This window comes from Arachis ipaensis, chromosome B6 (assembly GCF_059453495.1).
Source record: "Arachis ipaensis isolate K30076 ecotype BB chromosome B6, ASM5945349v1, whole genome shotgun sequence".
In the NCBI taxonomy this organism is placed as follows: Eukaryota; Viridiplantae; Streptophyta; class Magnoliopsida; order Fabales; family Fabaceae; genus Arachis; species Arachis ipaensis.
The window spans coordinates 76,532,209-76,551,204 of record NC_142441.1 but is presented as its reverse complement, the minus strand read 5'-3'; positions in this window follow the sequence as shown (position 1 = coordinate 76,551,204).

The following is an 18,996-nucleotide window of genomic DNA, read 5'->3' as shown; positions in this document are numbered from 1 at the left end:
AAAAATCAAAAATATCTTTTCTCTCTATTTTAAAAACATATTTTCGAAATATATTTCTAAAATTTAGATTTTTATTTCAAAATATAAAACTTTTTTTTTCAAAATCATCATATCCTTTTCAAAACTTCCTAACCACTTTCTCTCTCCTCAGTTTTTCAAAAATCTTCACCCAATTTTTATTTATTTTATTTCAATTTATTTCATTTTCGAAATAAATATATAAATAAATAAATAAAAATATTTTTTCTATTTTACATCATCTCCCTTTCTCCATCATGGACCTAAGCGGAAATGAACAGTCCAGGAGGACTCTAGGGTCATATTTTAACCCCTCTACTGCTTCATATGGGAGTAGCATCTGCATACCCTCCATTGGAGTCAGTAGCTTTGAGTTGAATCCTCAGCTCATTATCATGGTGCAGCAAAATTGCCAGTATTCCGGTCTTCCACAGGAAGAACCCACAGAGTTTCTGGCACAGTTTCTACAGATTGCTGACACAGTACATGATAAAGAAATAGATCAGGATGTCTACAGACTATTACTGTTTCCATTTGCTGTAAAAGATCAAGCTAAGAGGTGGTTGAATAACCAACCTAAGGCCAGCATAAGGACATGGAAACAGCTGACAGAAAAGTTCCTGAATCAATATTTCCCTCCAAAAAGGATGACACAGCTAAGGCTGGACATCCAAGGCTTTAAACAAGGAGATAATGAATCTCTTTATGATGCCTGGGAGAGATACAGAGAGATGCTACGAAAATGCCCCTCTGAAATGTTTTCAAAGTGGGTTCAGTTAGACATCTTCTATTATGGGCTTGCAGAAGGAGCTCAGATGTCTCTAGATTACTCAGCTGGTGGATCCATCCATATGAGAAAGACAATTGAAGAGTCTCAAGAGCTCATTGATACAGTTTCTAGGAATCAGCATCTGTACCTAAGCAACAACCCTTCCATGAATGAAGAGGTTAAAACAGTAACTGCTGAACTCAGCCCTGTAAAATAAGCTGCTGAATTCAATCAGCAATTGGACTTTCTCACAAAGCAGTTAGCCGAATTTAAAGACAGGCTACAAGAGACAAGGATGGCTAATATACATATGGACGAACAGTTTAAGCAAACAAAGCAGCAGCTGTCAAGGCAAATAGCAGAAGAATGCCAAGCAGTTCAACTAAGAAGTGGGAAAACATTAAATACCCCACCTCAAGGCAGCAAAAAGCTAAGAAATGAGCAAACCACCCAAAATTCACCTGATGACAGTAAGAGCCCAGGGAAAAATAATTCTGGTGCTAAAGCGCCAGAAAATTGGTGGAAGGCTGGCGCTGAACGCCCAGACCATGGCCAAAACTGGCGTTCAACGCCAGAAATACAGCAGGACTGGCGTTCAACGCCAGAAATGGGCAAGGATCTGGCGTTGAACGCCCAAAATATGTAGAACCTATGTACAATTACTCAAGAGGGGGGGTGAATTGAGTATAGCAACAACAATGAATCTTTTTGCGAAAGTTAAAGACAATATACAAAAGTGTTATTGTACTAGTATTTTTCCAAGAGCTTAACTCAATTGCTAAGCATTTATAAGGAGCTTTTACTTTCCAATAGACACCAACTCAAATAAATTGATCAAGCTTTTCACCAATTGGACTTAAGCTATTCCTTAAGTACTTACGAAGCTACTTTTCGATCACAATTTATTTGCTCAAAGGTAAAAGACAATAATATTGAAGAGATGAGTTTGGAGAGATGCAAATGCTATTTAGAGTGGTTCGGCACAATCCTTGTCCTACGTCCACTTTCTTTCTCAATCGCTATTGAGAAGTTCCACTATTGCCAAGCTTCAAGGTGCTCGCGCAAAACCTTTTACAATCCGAGTCCTTAGTTTCTAACACCTCACGGTATATGATCACCACTCGTATACTAACCTACTCCACTTAGAGATACCTTCTCTAAGATTTGCCTTGAGTACTTAGTATACTTCTTTGGTATCCTCACCGACTATAGTGTTTATAACTCTTGACTCAACCTTGGAGATCACACTCCAATTTACAAAGTGTACAAGAAAACAATTCTCAAAGAATTGTTGAGACGAAATGAGTACTCTCTAGAAGAGTGTATGATTACAAGTTTAGCACTATTGAACCAATTGATATTGCTCTCTCAAATTGTGTATTATAACACCTTAAAAATGTGTAGAATGAAAGAATATGAACAAGATAGTTTGCAAATACTCACGTGTGTGAAATAAGGCTTCAATCCATCTATTTATAGACTCCCCAAACCTTAGAAACGTTTGGGAGTTAATGGGATGAAGCCGTTTTGATAAAACTAGCCGTTTTTTATGTTTTTGAATCATTTGCATCGATGCATAACACTTTGCATCGATGCAAATGTGTCTTTGAAGCTGAAATTTGAATTTTCAGCTAGGTTGCATCGATGCAAACCTTAAAGAATGGCTTAAAATCACTTCAAAATGCTTAGGATTGATCTCAAACTTGTTGGAGTCAATTCCTATGCTTTTGTACCTTTGAAAACAAGTTTTTAAACCATTTGGCTAGCATCGAATTGCAAGATGTGCATCAAAACATTTTGTGAGTGTGTGTTGAGAGATTTAGCAATTGGTTCTTAACAAGAAGTTAGCTAAGTCCTAAGACACTATACTTGTCTTCAAATGTTGTGGACTTGAGTTTCTTGTTGTTGTTGTGTTGCTTTCAACTCTTCATTCCTCAACGTTGAATGTTGGTTGATCTTTCAACATGCTTGTTCATTCAAGTTGTTTGTTGGTTTGTCTTTCATGTCTTTTGTTGGTTTGTCATTCATCAAAACCTACGAATACAAACTTCGCATACAAGCAACATGATTTACAATTTCCCCCTTTTTGATAATGACAAACCAATTTTGAGGATATGCATTTATAAATGATTTTGAAAGCAACAATAATGCACTTTGTTTTATAGAAAACTTTGGAGAAGACTTCTTTCAAAAATTTTGCAGGAGTTCCCCCTAAATATGTGCATTTGTTCCCTTAAAGGGCGTTTTTCAAAGAAAACGATTTAGATATCAAAGTTTTTGCTTAGCGGAAGTCTTTTTGAAAACATTGTTTCGCAAACTTATTTCTTCTTTTCAAATCCTCAAACTTCTTCTTTTTCAAAAGTTCAAAATTTCAAATATTATCCTCAAACTTCTCTTCCCCCTTTTGACATTATCAAAAAGAAAGGAGTTTGAAATGTGTCATAGAAGCATGCATAAAACAATGAAAAAAAAATTTTTTTTTTTTTAAAGTTCAATTTCTCTATTAATTTCAAGGATGAGATATTCCCCCTTTCAAAAAGAATTTGATTTCCTCTTTTTATATATAACAAGCATGCATAATTCCCCCTAAAGAAGTGAAATATATTAAAGCATGCACATTAACTTAAAATAGGGGTACCAAGCCTATTTTGAGTTATTCACCAAATAAGCATACAACCATTAATCATTAAACAAAATTATGAAGGAGATATCAATTAAACCATTATAAACTTCAATTTGTTGATCCTCCATTGTTTATAATCTTCAAATTTTTCAATCTACCTCAAGATCAACTCATAAACCTACAAAACAATGGCAATGACGTTGTCTAGAGGATGATCCTTTGAAGTACGCCAGTCCTTTGGAAGTGCATTTATTTGTGCTTGTGATGGTGCAATTTCTTCAACTTGAACATTATCCTTTGTTGTAGAGGCTTTATTTAAATCTTTTTCTTTGTCTTCACCATTCAAATTTAGTGAATCAAAGTTTTCTACATTTTCATCAAAATCTTTTCTAGCATAACAACGGTTAGTTTCATCAAAAGCGACATGAATACTTTCTTCCATAGTCATGATGCGTTTATTATATACTCTAAAAGCTTTGCTAGTTAAAGAGTAGCCTAAGAAGATTCCTTCATCAGCTTTAGCATCAAATTTGCCTAAGTTATCTTTTCCATTATTTAGAATAAAGCATTTACAGCCAAAGACGTGAAGGTGGGAAATATTTGGCTTTCTTCCTTTGTACAATTCGTACGGTGTTTTCTTAAGAATAGGTCGAATGATAATCCTATTCATAACATAACACGCGGTACTAACCGCATCCGCCCAAAAGTACTTAGGAATATTAGCCTCATTGAGCATAGTTCTCGCCATTTCTTCTAAATGGCGATTTTTTCCTTTCAACCACACCATTTTGTTGTGGTGTTCTAGGAGAGGAAAAATTATGCTCAATGCCATTTTCTTCACAAAAAGTTTCAAAAAGATTGTTTTCAAATTCTCCACCATGATCACTTCTAATAGATGATATATGTAAATTCTTTTCATTTTGAATAACTTTGGCTAACCTTTTGAATGCTCGAAATGCATCACTCTTGTTTGCTAGGAACAAGGTCCATGTAAATCGAGAGTAATCATCAACAATAACTAAAGCATAGTAATTGCCACCAAAGCTCATAGTCCTAGAAGGACCAAATAAATCCATGTGCAAAAGTTGTAATGGCCTTGTTGTTGAAACAATGTTTTTGGATTTAAAAGAGGCCTTTACTTGTTTTCCCTTTTGACATGCGTCGCAAAGGACGTCTTTTTCAAAACGTAGCTTTGGTAAGCCAATTACTAACTCTTTAGAGACCAACTTGCTAAGATGGTCCATGTTAGCATGAGCTACTCTACGATGCCATAACCAAGTTTCATCATTTTTACTAACAAGGCATTTCACATCATTTGAGGAAACTTCATCTAGATTAATCATGTATACATTGTCAACACGGTGTCCAATTAGCACAATTTCATTAGTGTCTTGCCTTTTTATCAAACAACATTTTGAATCAAAGGTGACTAAGTTTCCTTTGTCACAAAGTTGGCTAACGCTAATGAGATTATGTTTGAGACCTTTGACAAGTATAACATTATCTAGGGAGGTAGAAGAATTTTTACCAACTTTTCCAACGCCGATTACTTTGCCGGTGTTGTTGTCTCCATAGATCACATTTCCTCCGTTTGTAGGCTCTATTGCGGTGAACTTTGATTCATCGCCGGTCATGTGTTTGGAGCATCCACTATCAACATACCAATTTGTATCCTTAGCTCCAACACGTACCTACAAAAACAATTAAAATTGGGATTTAGGTACCCAAGTGAATTTAGGTCCTTGATGGTTAGTATGAGCATAATGCCCATAAGGTGCCCATCTCGTATCTTGACTACGAAAGTTTATATGTTTAATTCTAGTAAAGCATATGGGTGCTATATGACCTACTTTATTACAATAATGACATATGACATTTGGATTATGCATCCTATGCATGTTTCTAAATGGTTGCCTAGGTTGTTTCCTAAATGCAACATCTTTTGATCTATATGCATTGTGATTATAATTTCTAAATGAAGCATGTTGAGGAGGATGTTTAAAGGCTTCATTCCTTTTAGGCATGCTTGCCTTTTGGGCTTGCGGTTGCCTAATAGGAGTTTTAGCATTTTTAAATTTTCCTTTTTCAAAACCTAAACCTTCCTTATTATGAACATGCTTTTGGTTTTTCAACATTTTATCTAAGTTCTTTGAAGATTCATTGAACTTAGCTAAAGTGTTCTTAAGATTTGTAATTTCATTTTCATGCATTTTACAAGATTTGTATGGATCACTACTTGTGCTACACTTATCTTTTCCAAGATTGATATTCTCATTTTTCAACATCTCATTTTGTTTTAAAAGATCCATATTCTTTTTCTTTAGGAGAGAATAATCTTGGGTAAGTTTTGTGTACACCTCAAGTAAGGCATCATATTCATCTTGTAAATTAAAAGAAGTGGAGTTGTCATTACTAACCTTTTGTTCGCTTGCCATTAAGCAAAGATTTGCAACCTCGTCGTCATCGGAGTCGGTTTCATCCTCGTAAGTGATTTGGAGTTTATCCCAAATCTCTTTAGCGGTTTCACATGTAGAGATCTTCATATAATCATGCTCGTTAAGTGCACAATGAATGAAGTTGATGGCTTTATCATTCATTGCCACTTTCTTCCAATCATCGTCACTATATTCATTTTCTCCTTTCGGTACTTGCTTTAAGACGGAGACTTCTCCTTCTTTAGCGCTTGTTGTCTTTGTTGGAAAGTGATTTCCATTCTCAATCACTTTCCAAATTCTCACATCTTGAGAACGGATCCAAATTCTCATCTTATTTTTCTAATAAGAGTAATTTGTTCCGCTAAAAAGAGGAGGTCTAGCGGTTGAGTTACCTTCACTAGTGTTGTTGTTGTTAAAGCTTGTGCTTGCCATGATCTTTTCCCTTAAACGGTTAAGTCTTTCAAAGGGTTAAGCTCTGCACAATTACTCAAGAGGGGGGGTGAATTGAGTATAGCAACAACAATGAATCTTTTTGCGAAAGTTAAAGACAATATACAAAAGTGTTATTGTACTAGTATTTTTCCAAGAGCTTAACTCAATTGCTAAGCATTTATAAGGAGCTTTTACTTTCCAATAGACACCAACTCAAATAAATTGATCAAGCTTTTCACCAATCGGACTTAAGCTATTCCTTAAGTACTTACGAAGCTACTTTTCGATCACAATTTATTTGCTCAAAGGTAAAAGACAATAATATTAAAGAGATGAGTTTGGAGAGATGCAAACGCTATTTAGAGTGGTTCGGCACAATCCTTGTCCTACGTCCACTTTCTTTCTCAATCGCTATTGAGAAGTTCCACTATTGCCAAGCTTCAAGGTGCTCGCGCAAAACCTTTTACAATCCGAGTCCTTAGTTTCTAACACCTCACGGTATATGATCACCACTCGTATACTAACCTACTCCACTTAGAGATACCTTCTCTAAGATTTGCCTTGAGTACTTAGTATACTTCTTTGGTATCCTCACCGACTATAGTGTTTATAACTCTTGACTCAACCTTGGAGATCACACTCCAATTTACAAAGTGTACAAGAAAACAATTCTCAAAGAATTGTTGAGACGAAATGAGTACTCTCTAGAAGAGTGTATGATTACAAGTTTAGCACTATTGAACCAATTGATATTGCTCTCTCAAATTGTGTATTATAACACCTTAAAAATGTGTAGAATGAAAGAATATGAACAAGATAGTTTGCAAATACTCACGTGTGTGAAATAAGGCTTCAATCCATCTATTTATAGACTCCCCAAACCTTAGAAACGTTTGGGAGTTAATGGGATGAAGCCGTTTTGATAAAACTAGCCGTTTTTTATGTTTTTGAATCATTTGCATCGATGCATAACACTTTGCATCGATGCAAATGTGTCTTTGAAGCTGAAATTTGAATTTTCAGCTAGTTTGCATCGATGCAAACATCTTTGCATCGATGCAACAAGTCGTTGCATGTTTTGCATCGATGCAAGATGAGTGTGCATCGATGCAAACCTTAAAGAATGGCTTAAAATCACTTCAAAATGCTTAGGATTGATCTCAAACTTGTTGGAGTCAATTCCTATGCTTTTGTACCTTTGGAAACAAGTTTTTAAACCATTTGGCTAGCATCGAATTGCAAGATGTGCATCAAAACATTTTGTGAGTGTGTGTTGAGAGATTTAGCAATTGGTTCTTAACAAGAAGTTAGCTAAGTCCTAAGACACTATACTTGTCTTCAAATGTTGTGGACTTGAGTTTCTTGTTGTTGTTGTGTTGCTTTCAACTCTTCATTCCTCAACGTTGAATGTTGGTTGATCTTTCAACATGCTTGTTCATTCAAGTTGTTTGTTGGTTTGTCTTTCATGTCTTTTGTTGGTTTGTCATTCATCAAAACCTACGAATACAAACTTCGCATACAAGCAACATGATTTACAAAATAGGCATGATCTGGCGCTGAACGCCCAAAATGGGCACAGTTCTGGCGTTCAGACGCCAGAAGCAGACAAGGAGCTGGCGTCCAGCTTCACTCCATCTTCTAACTCTGGCACTCAAGTGCCAGTGAGGGATCAGACACACACAAATGCTGATAACAACCCCTCTAAAAAGGCTTCTTCAACCACTTCTGTAGGCAATAAACCTGCAGCAACTAAGGTTGAAGAATATAAAGCCAAGATACCTTATCCTCAAAAACTCCGGAAGGAGGAGCAGGATAAGCAATTTGCTCGCTTTGCAGATTATCTCAGGACTCTTGAAATAAAGATTCCATTTGCAGAAGCACTTGAGCAAATACCTTCTTATACCAAGTTCATGAAAGAGATCTTGAGTCATAAAAAGGATTGGAGAGAAACAGAAAGAGTTCTCCTCACTGAAGAATGCAGTGCAGTCATTCTGAAGAGCTTTCCTGAAAAGCTTAAAGACCCTGGGAGCTTTCTGATACCATGCATATTAGAAGATAATTGCACCAAGACAGCTTTATGCGATCTTGGGGCAAGCATCAGCTTAATACCTGCATCCACTATCAGGAAGCTTGGCTTAACTGATGAAGTTAAACCAACCCGGATATGTCTCCAACTTGCTGATGGTTCCACTAAATACCCATCAGGCGTGATTGAGGACATGATTGTCAGAGTTGGGCCATTCGCCTTTCCCACTGACTTTGTTGTGCTGGAAATGGAGGAGCACAAGAGTGCTACTCTCATTCTAGGAAGACCCTTCCTAGCAACTGGACGATCCCTCATTGACGTCCAACAGGGGGAAATAACCCTGAGAGTCAACGATGATGAGTTCAAGTTGAACGCTGTCAAAGCCATGCAGCATCCAGACACATCAACAGACTGCATGAAAGTTGATCTTATTGACTCTTTGGTAGAAGAGATCAACATGGCTGAGAGTCTCGAATCAGAGTTGGAAGATATCTTTAAAGATGTTCAGCCTAATTTGGAGGATTCAGGGGACATGAAAGAGTCTCTGAACTTTCTTCTGAAAGAGGAAAAACCTCCTAAACCCGAGCTCAAGCCATTACCACCATCCTTGAAATATGCATTTCTGGGAGAAGGTGACACTTTTCCAGTGATCATAAGCTCTGCTTTAAATTCACAGGAAGAGGAGGCACTTATTCAAGTGCTAAGGACACACAAGACAACTCTTGGGTGGTCCATAGGTGACCTTAAGGGCATAAGCCCAGCTAGATGCATGCACAAAATCTTATTGGAAGATAATGCCAAACCAGTGGTGCAACCACAGAGGCGGCTAAATCCAGCCATGAAAGAAGTGGTGCAGAAAGAGGTCACCAAATTACTGGAGGCTGGGATTATTTATCCTATTTCTGATAGCCCCTGGGTGAGCCCTGTTCAAGTCGTCCCAAAAAAGGGAGTCATGACAGTAATTCATAATGAAAAAGAACTAGCAGAAGGCTCAATACAGCCACCAGAAAGGATCATTTTCCTTTACCATTCATAGACCAGATGCTAGAAAGACTAGCAGGTCATGATTATTACTGCTTTTTGGATGGCTACTCAGGCTATAACCAGATTGCAGTAGATCCCCAGGACCAAGAGAAAACAGCATTCACATGTCCATCCGGAGTGTTTGCTTATAGAAGGATGCCATTTGGGCTATGTAATGCGCCTGCAACCTTCCAGAGATGCATGCTCTCTATTTTCTCTGACATGGTGGAAAAATTTCTGGAAGTCTTCATGGATGACTTCTCAGTATATGGAGACTCATTTAGCTCCTGTCTTGATCACCTGAAACTTGTTCTGAAAAGATGCCAAGAGACCAACCTAGTTTTAAACTGGGAAAAGTGTCACTTCATGGTGACTGAAGGAATTGTTCTTGGGCATAAGATCTCAAACAAGGGAATAGTGGTGGATCAAGCAAAAATAGAGGTAATTGAAAAATTACCACCACCTGCCAATGTTAAGGCAATCAGAAGCTTTCTGGGGCATGCAGGATTCTATAGAAGGTTTATAAAGGATTTTTCAAAAATCGCAAAACCTCTAAGCAATCTGCTAGCTGCTGACACGCCATTTGTGTTTGACACAGAGTGCCTGCAGGCGTTTGAAATGCTGAAAGCTAAGCTGGTCACGGCACCAGTCATTTCTGCACCAGACTGGACATTACCATTTGAGCTAATGTGTGATGCCAGTGATCATGCCATTGGTGCAGTATTGGGACAGAGGCATGACAAGCTTCTGCATGTCATTTATTATGCCAGTCGCGTTCTAAATGATGCCCAGAAAAAGAACTACTTGCAGTGGTTTACGCCATTGACAAGTTCAGATCATACTTAGTAGGATCAAAAGTGATTGTGTATACTGACCATGCTGCTCTTAAATATCTACTCACAAAGCAGGATTCAAAACCCAGGCTCATCAGATGGGTATTGCTTCTGCAAGAGTTTGATATAGAAATAAGAGACAGAAAAGGGACAGAGAACCAAGTAGCTGATCATCTGTCCCGGATAGAGCCAGTGGAAGGGACGTCCCTCCCTTCTCTTGAGATCTCTGAGACGTTTCCTGATGAGCATTTATTCGCCATTCAGGAAGCACCATGGTTTGCCGATATTGCAAACTATAAAGTTGCAAGGTTCATACCCAAGGAGTACAACAGGATACAAAAGAAGAAATTAATTACTGATGCAAAGTACTACTTGTGGGATGAACCTTATCTCTTTAAGAGATGTGCAGACAGAATTATCCGTAGGTGTGTGCCTAGAGAAGAAGCACAGAGGATCCTGTGGCATTGCCACGGATCTCAATATGGAGGCCATTTCAGAGGTGAGCGAACAGCCACCAAGGTCCTCCAATGTGGCTTCTATTGGCCCACACTCTATAAAGATTCCCGAGAGTTTGTACGTAATTGTGACAGTTGCCAAAGAGCTGGTAATCTGCCTCATAGTTACGCCATGCCTCAACAAGGAATCTTGGAAATTGAGTTGTTTGACGTATGGGGAATTGACTTCATGGGACCTTTCCCACCATCATACTCAAACACTTATATTCTGGTGGCAGTTGACTATGTATCAAAATGGGTTGAGGCTATTGCCACACCCACCAATGATGCTAAAACAGTGCTGAAGTTCCTCCAGAAACATATCTTTAGCAGGTTTGGTGTCCCTAGAGTACTAATCAGTGATGGGGGCACTCACTTCTGCAATAAACAGCTTTATTCTGCCATGGTTTGGTATGGAATTCGCCACAAGGTGGCCACTCCATATCATCCACAAACCAATGGGCAAGCTGAAGTCTCAAACAGAGAATTAAAGAGAATCCTGGAACAGACAGTAAATACCCGTAGAAAGGATTGGGCACGGAGCCTGGATGATGCTCTGTGGGCTTACAGGACAGCATTCAAGACCCCCATAGGGACATCTCCATACCAACTCGTGTATGGTAAGGCATGTCACCTGCCCGTGGAACTGGAACATAAGGCCTACTGGGCAACCAGATTCCTAAACTTTGATGCCAAATTAGCAGGAGAAAAACGATTGCTCCAGCTAAATGAGCTGGAGGAATTCAGATTCACAGCTTTCGAAAATGCCAAGCTTTATAAAGAAAAATAAAAAAAATGGCATGACAGAAAGCTGTCATCTAGAATCTTTGAACCAGGACAAAAGGTCCTGTTATTTAACTCTAGACTCAGGCTATTCCCCGGGAAACTGAAATCCCGGTGGAGGGGATCATACGTGATTACAAGTGTGTCACCATATGGTTATGTGGAGCTTCAAGATATTGATTCTGATAAGAAGTGCATTGTCAATGGACAGAGAATCAAGCATTATCTTGAAGGCAACATTGAGCAAGAATGCTCAAGGCTGAAGCTAGATTAAAAGCTCAACAAGGTCCAGCTAAAGACAATAAAGAAGCGCTTGCTGGGAGGCAACCCAGCCATGGGGCAACAATCCTCTAAGCATTTTGCCCTATTTCTATTTTTATTTTTATTTGTTTATATAGAGTTCATTGATAACAAGGTAAATAATCATTTACAGAAGACCTCGGCACACAAAACAGAGAAAAAGATCTCACTGGCAAGAAAACACTAGTAAAAGTGCATTTTGGGCGTTCAACGCCCAAAATGGGCATCCACTGGGCGCTGAACGCCAGTGATGGTAGCAGCTGGGCGTTCAACGCCAGAAAGGGGCACCCACTGGGTGTTGAACGCCAGTAATGGTAGCAGCTGGGCGTTGAACGCCCAGGAGAGCAGCAATTGGGCGCTGAACGCCCAAAACATGCAGTGTTTGGGCGTTCAAATGCCAGGAAGGCAGGGAGGAGCCAAATTCATTTTTTCCACACGTATTTCCATTTTAATTTCAAATTTTATGCTTCAATGCATGATTTTTACATGAACATGTCAAGAACCCTGATTTCTATAATCCTTAATTTCTAAAAATCCATCCTTCCAAATTCAATCCAACTCTTTTCAAATCTTTTCTGAAAACAAATCTATCTTTTTCACTCTAAAATCTTTTCAACTAATCCATATCTTTTTCAAATCTCCATATTATCTTTTTCAAAATTCAGATTTATCTTTTTCAAAAATCTATCATATCTCTTCAAAATTAAACTATATCTTCTATCTTATCTTTTTCAACTCAATCTTCTTATCTTATCTTTTCCAATTTTTCGAAAACCCACCCCCCATCCCTTTAAATTTGGGTTCGGCCTCCCTCCTCCTTCATCAACAATTGCACCTAGCTCTCCTTCTATCCCTCTCCTTTCTTTTCTTTTGCTTGAGGACAAGCAAACCTCTAAGTTTGGTGTGTTTATCCGAGATCACTAAGATCATGGCTCCTAAAGGAAAACAACCCACTCCAAGAGGCAAGAAAGAGAGCGTTCCAAAACCACTTTGGAATCAAGGGAAGTTCTTATCTAAAGAACATTCAGACCATTATCTTAAAGTAATGGGTCTGAGATCAGTGATCCCGGAAGTTAGATTCGATCTGAAAGAAGATGAATATCCGGAGATCCAGGAGCAAATTCGAATCAGGAACTGGGAAGTCCTAGCTAATCCTGAAACGAAAGTGGGAAGGAACATGGTCCAGGAGTACTATGCTAATATGTGGCAAACTGACAAGCAAAAACTATCTGGAACTGCATTCTATGAATTTCGGACCATGGTCAGAGGAAAGATTGTTCATACCACCCCTGACAAGATCAGGGAGATCTTAAAGCTACCTCAGCTAAAGGATGATCCAGACTCCTTCAACAGGAGGATGATGAGAGCAGACATTGACATGGATAAGATTCTAGAGGACATATGTATCCCTGGAGCCAGGTGGACCACTAACACAAAGGGTGTCCCAAATCAACTCAAGAGAGAGGATCTCAAACCAGTCGCCAGAGGATGGCTGGACTTCATTGGGCGTTCTCTGTTGCCCACTAGCAACCGTTCTGAAGTCACAGTTAAAAGAGCAGTGATGATCCATTGCATCATGATGGGGAAGGAAGTGGAGGTTCATCAGCTGATTTCAACTGAACTCTACAAAATTGCTAACAAAAATTCTAAAGAGGCCAGGTTGGCTTATCCAAGCGTGATTTCTCTGCTCTGCAAGGACGCTGGAGTAAGGATGGGAATAACTGAGTATATCCTAATTGAAAAGCCAATCACCAAAGCATCAATGGAAAAACAACAAGCACAGGAGGATCCCATCAAGAAGAGAGCACAGGAATTCCTCCCAGAGATCCCTCAATTTGAATACTGGGAGTATCTTGAGACGTCCGTTACCAAGATACGGGAAGCTATGGAGCAAATAATAAAAGAACAGAAGGAACACAGTCAAATGCTGACCTATATGTTTAAAGAACAAGAGGAGCAGGGGCGTGACTTAAGGGAATTAAAGCGCCAAAAGCCTTCTCTTGTAGGACCAAGTACCCCAAGGATCAGAGGAACCCCCGTTCCCCCAGAATAAAGGTTGTTAATTTCCAATTTCATTTTCAATTTCTGCCTTAACTCTGTGACAGTGTCCTTATAGAAGTTTATCTTAGAAGTCATATAGTAGTAATTAGTATCTATTTTGATTTTATCTCCAATTAAGCTATAGTTTATTTTTCTCATCATCAGCAAACATGAATAAAGTAGGAGATCTTTTGAATAAGAGGCAATAAAATTTTGAGTTTTAATAAGAGAAATTCTAATTAGTTAAATGTGGTGGCAATGCTTTCTGTCTTCTGAATGAATGCTTGAACAGTGCATATGTCTTTTGAATTTGTTGTTTAAGACTGTTAAATATGTTGGCTCTTGAAAGAATGATGAACATGAGACATGTTATTGATAAATCTGAAAAATCATAAAAATGATTCTTCAAGCAAGAAAAAGCAGCAAAGAACAAAGCTTGCAGAAAAAAAAAAGAGAGAAAGAAAAAGAAAAAGCAAGCAGAAAAAGCCAATAACCCTTAAAACCAAAAGGCAAGGGCAAATAAAAGGGATCCCAAGGCTTTGAGCATCAGTGGATAGGAGGGCCTAAAGGAATAAAATCCTGGTCTAAGCGGCTAAACCAAGCTGTCCCTAACCATGTGCTTGTGGCGTGAAGGTGTCAAGTGAAAACTTGAGACTGAGCGGTTAAAGTCAAGATCCAAAAGCTAAAAGAAGAGTGTGCTTAAGAACTCTGGACACCTCTAATTGGGGACTTTAGCAAAGCTGAGTCACAATCTGAAAAAGGTTCACCCAATTATGTGTCTGTGGCATTTATGTATCCGGTGGTAATACTGGAAAACAAAGTGCTTAGGGCCACGGCCAAGACTCATAAAGAAGCTGTGTTCAAGAATCATCACACTGAACTAAGAAAATCAATAACACTATCTAAATTCTAAGTTCCTATAGATGCCAATCACTCTAAGCTTCAGTGGATAAAGTGAGATGCCAAAACTGTTCAGAAGCAAAAAGCTACTAGTCCCGCTCATCTAATTAGAATCTGAGCTTCAATCAAAAACTCAGATATTATTGCTTCTCAACCTATTAGTCTTCTATTTTATTTGTCTAGTTGCTTGAGGACAAGCAACAGTTTAAGTTTGGTGTTGTTATGAGCGGATATTTTATACGCTTTTTGGGGTTAATTTCATATAGTTTTGAGTATGTTTTAGTTAGTTTTTAGTCTATTTTCATTAGTTTTTAGGAAGAATTCATATTTCTGGACTTTACTATGAGTTGTCTGTTTTTCTGTAATTTCAAGTATTTTTCTGGCTGAAATTGAGGGAGCTGAGCAAATATCTGATTCAGGCTGAAAAAGGACTGCTGATGCTGTTGGATTCTGACCTCCCTGCACTCAAAGTGAATTTTCTGGAGCTACAGAACTCAAAATGGCATGCTTCCAATTGCGTTGGAAAGTAAACATCCAGGGCTTTCCATAAATATATAATAGTCCATACTTTGCACAAGGATAGACGACGTAAACTGGCGTTCAACGCCAGTTCTCTGCCCAATTCTGGCGTCCAGCGCCAGAAAAGGATCAAAAGCTGGAGTTGAACGCCCAAACTGGCACAAAAACTGGCGTTCAACTCCACAAATGGCCTCTGCACGTGACTCACTTAAATCTCAGCCCCAGTACACACCAAGTGGGCCCCAGAAGTGGATCTCTGCATCATCCATCATAGTCTACTCAATTTTTGTAAACCTAAGCTACTAGTTTAGTATTTAAACAACTTTTAGAAGACTTATTTCGGATCTCATGACATTTTAGATCAAAACTTTGTATTCTCTGACGGCATGAGTCTCTAAACCCCATTGTTGGGGGTGAGGAGCTCTGCTGTGTCTCGATGAATTAATGCAAGTATTTCTGTTTTCCATTCAAACACACTTGTTCCTATCTAAGATGTTCATTCACGCTTAACTATGATGAAGGTGATGATCCGGGACATTCATCACCTTCCTCAAACCATGAACGTGTGCCTGACAACCACCTCCGTTCTATATCCGATTGAATGAGTATCTCTTAGATCTCTTAATCAGAATCTTCGTGGTATAAGCTAGAACTGATGGCGGCATTCATAAGAATCCGGAAAGTCTAAACCTTGTCTGTGGTATTCCGAGTAGGATTCAAGGATTGAATGACTGTGACGAGCTTTAAACTATTGAAGGCTAGGCGTTAGTGACAGACGCAAAAGGATAGTAAATCCTATTCCAACCGGATCGAGAACCAACCGGTGATTAGCCGTGCTGTGACAGAGCGCGTGAGCGTAGTTTTCACTGGAAGGATGGAAGGTAGCCATTGACAACGGTGATCCACCAACACACAGCTTGCCATAGGAGGACGTGCGTGCATGAATTAGAAGACAGAGGAAAGCAGAGATTCAGAAGACAAAGCATCTCCAAAACTCCAACATATTCTCCATTACTGCATAACAAGTAACCTTTAATCCATGCTCTCTTGTTTATTTGAAATTCAACTGATAAACATAATTGACTTCCTGACTAAGATTTACAAGATAACCATAGATTGCTTCAAACCAACAATCTCCGTGGGATTCAACCCTTACTCACGTAAGGTATTACTTAGACGACCCAGTGCACTTGCTGGTTAGTGGTACGAGTTGTGAAAAGTGTGATTCACAATTTGTGCACCAGGCGCATACATAGAGTATAACAACGAAACATGAGTACACACATTCAAGGAATTGTAGAAGGCAATACATAGAATATCACACCACAATATACATCATAATCCAGAAGCAGCTCAGTTATACTAGTAAGGAATTATAACACAGCATCCTTCAGTTAGTGACTCATATAATGTATACACATATATACATAAGACGTCCCGGGGCCTGGCCTGTCCAAAAGCCCCTAAGCTGGCACCCAGGCTAGGCTAACTCTATGACATGCCTATTCCTTCTGAGCATGCTAGTACAAGTGAGGGAAACACTCTAAGGTACCGTGGTTAGAATGGACGCCTCAAAAGTCTCCTCGTCTTTGATCCAAAAGCCCCTCACAGAAAACCGTTGGGTAGGTGATGATGCCTACTCACTGGTGCCCCATCTGGCACATTGCTACCAGAAGAGATATCCTCGATCTCAGGGTCACGTACTATATAATTACGTACACAAGGTGCCGCACATTGGATGTAATACTCGTAGCTGCACACTGGGTCGTCGTGGATGTACGAATGATTAATCTCGTAGGGCAGGACTCCCGTGTCCATCTGAAGAGATGTAACGGGTAAGAACTGGGGAGTTCATAGTAAGGTCGGGGTTCATAGTTAAGTCCATTTATAATGTCCGCTTGCAAGTTTCTAAATCCTTTGAAAATTGATGGTTTAACAATCAAATATTCAAAACCTTTTCAAAAGAAATCAGTTAATTAACCATAAATCCAAACTTCTTTTCCAGATATAAGAATCTGAAAATTTCCTAATGGTATGAATGACCAACATGTCCCAAGCATAGGTTCAATTAAGTCTATACTGTAAGAGTTTGATTTTTCATACTTTACTAGACTATAAACATAAAAGAAGTTACCTACACGGTATAAATGATCATGTTGTTCCAAGCATAGGTTCATTAAGTCTATGCTGAATCAGTCAGATACTTTATACAAAGCTAGACCTCAAACAAACCAACCACAGCCTTAGGCCCAAAAAACTCAATCAATATCCAATCACCACAATCCAAACAATCAATTACAAACACAAGTAATGAGGTTCAAACACAATCAAGAGCAGTTACGTCAAGTATAGCAGTTAGCAATTAAACAGAGTTGTTCACATAGGCAAACCAATTAAAATATGCACAAACAAGTATGATGCATGTCTGATCCTACTGCAGGTAATGAGCTCATTTGTCGGTTTCGACCCGCACCCGACGCAATCCGACCCTCCAGGTCAGATAAGGCCTTCCCAGAACTTAATCCCAGATTAAGTACCGCATACCCTCTACCAAGTACTCTCGACTTGCAGGGCTGGTATTTGCTCAAATCTCAATATACCGCAGGTATGCGAATTAGGCCTCTACCAAGCATTCAGCTTGCAGGGCTGGTACATCTCTACCGCAGCCTGTCTGGGAAGCAACATCACAATACGGGCGTCCCCGCATAATATTCACAAGCATCGCCCGAAGGCTCATAAGTCACATATAACCATACTTTTCATCACTTAGTAATCATCTTCATCATCTTTCCACAATCATAAATCAAGCATCACAACATCACAGTGAGCTCATTTTACAATTCTCTGCTTACTCTGTAAGGTCAATCACACTGCTATATAGCTTTTAATTCCTTTTCTTTCCAACATGTATGAAAGTTTATAAAACCACTTTCATTACCATACATACCTCAATACTTTCTCTTGAACTCTTCCTTAGGTGTTTAATAAAGAGAATTAAGGAATTCTTGACTCAAAACTGCCCTCCTGAGGCTTTTAGGAAAAACTGTCTTTTTATCAATATTTTATTATTATTAATAAAATAATATTATTAATAAAATAATATTAACAATAAAATAATATTTTAATATTAATAATATTTTATTCAACTTTCAAAAATTGCATTTTGACCCCTGAACTTTTGGAAATTGCATTTTGACCCCTTAACTTTTAATATTTGTACTTTGGCCCCTTAACTTTTCTTTAATTAACTTTCAACCCCAAACTTTTTAATAATTATAATTTGACCCCAAAATCATCAAAACCAACGTTTTTCTTGTCCTTCAAAGACCAAAAATATTTTTCCAAAAGTTCATCAGATTTTAGCTTGATTTTCAACTAGTTTTTCAATCTTTTCGGTAACCGATTTTTACCTGATTTTGACCAAACCAAAGAGCAACGTTTCAGCCATCAAATACACATCAAAAACACATCAAATATCATGAATTTCATGGCTGGAAAGCCACGTTTTCCAGCAGCAACAACAACAACTTCAAAACCATCAAAAACTTGATTTTCAAGCATTAAACAACAAGATCTCATGATCAAACCATCACACAAACACTCAAAAATCAAGCTTCAAGCAACAAGAGCTGATTTAACACTTCAAGAACCAAACCATTCATTAATTAATTTACCAAACCTTACCTCCTTTGCAGCTGCCAAGAATTGAACCAAGAACAAGCTTCCAAAAGCACTTTTACGGCTATTTTAACATCAAAAACAACTTTAGAACCATATGAACCATGAAGGCTGAAGCTTCAT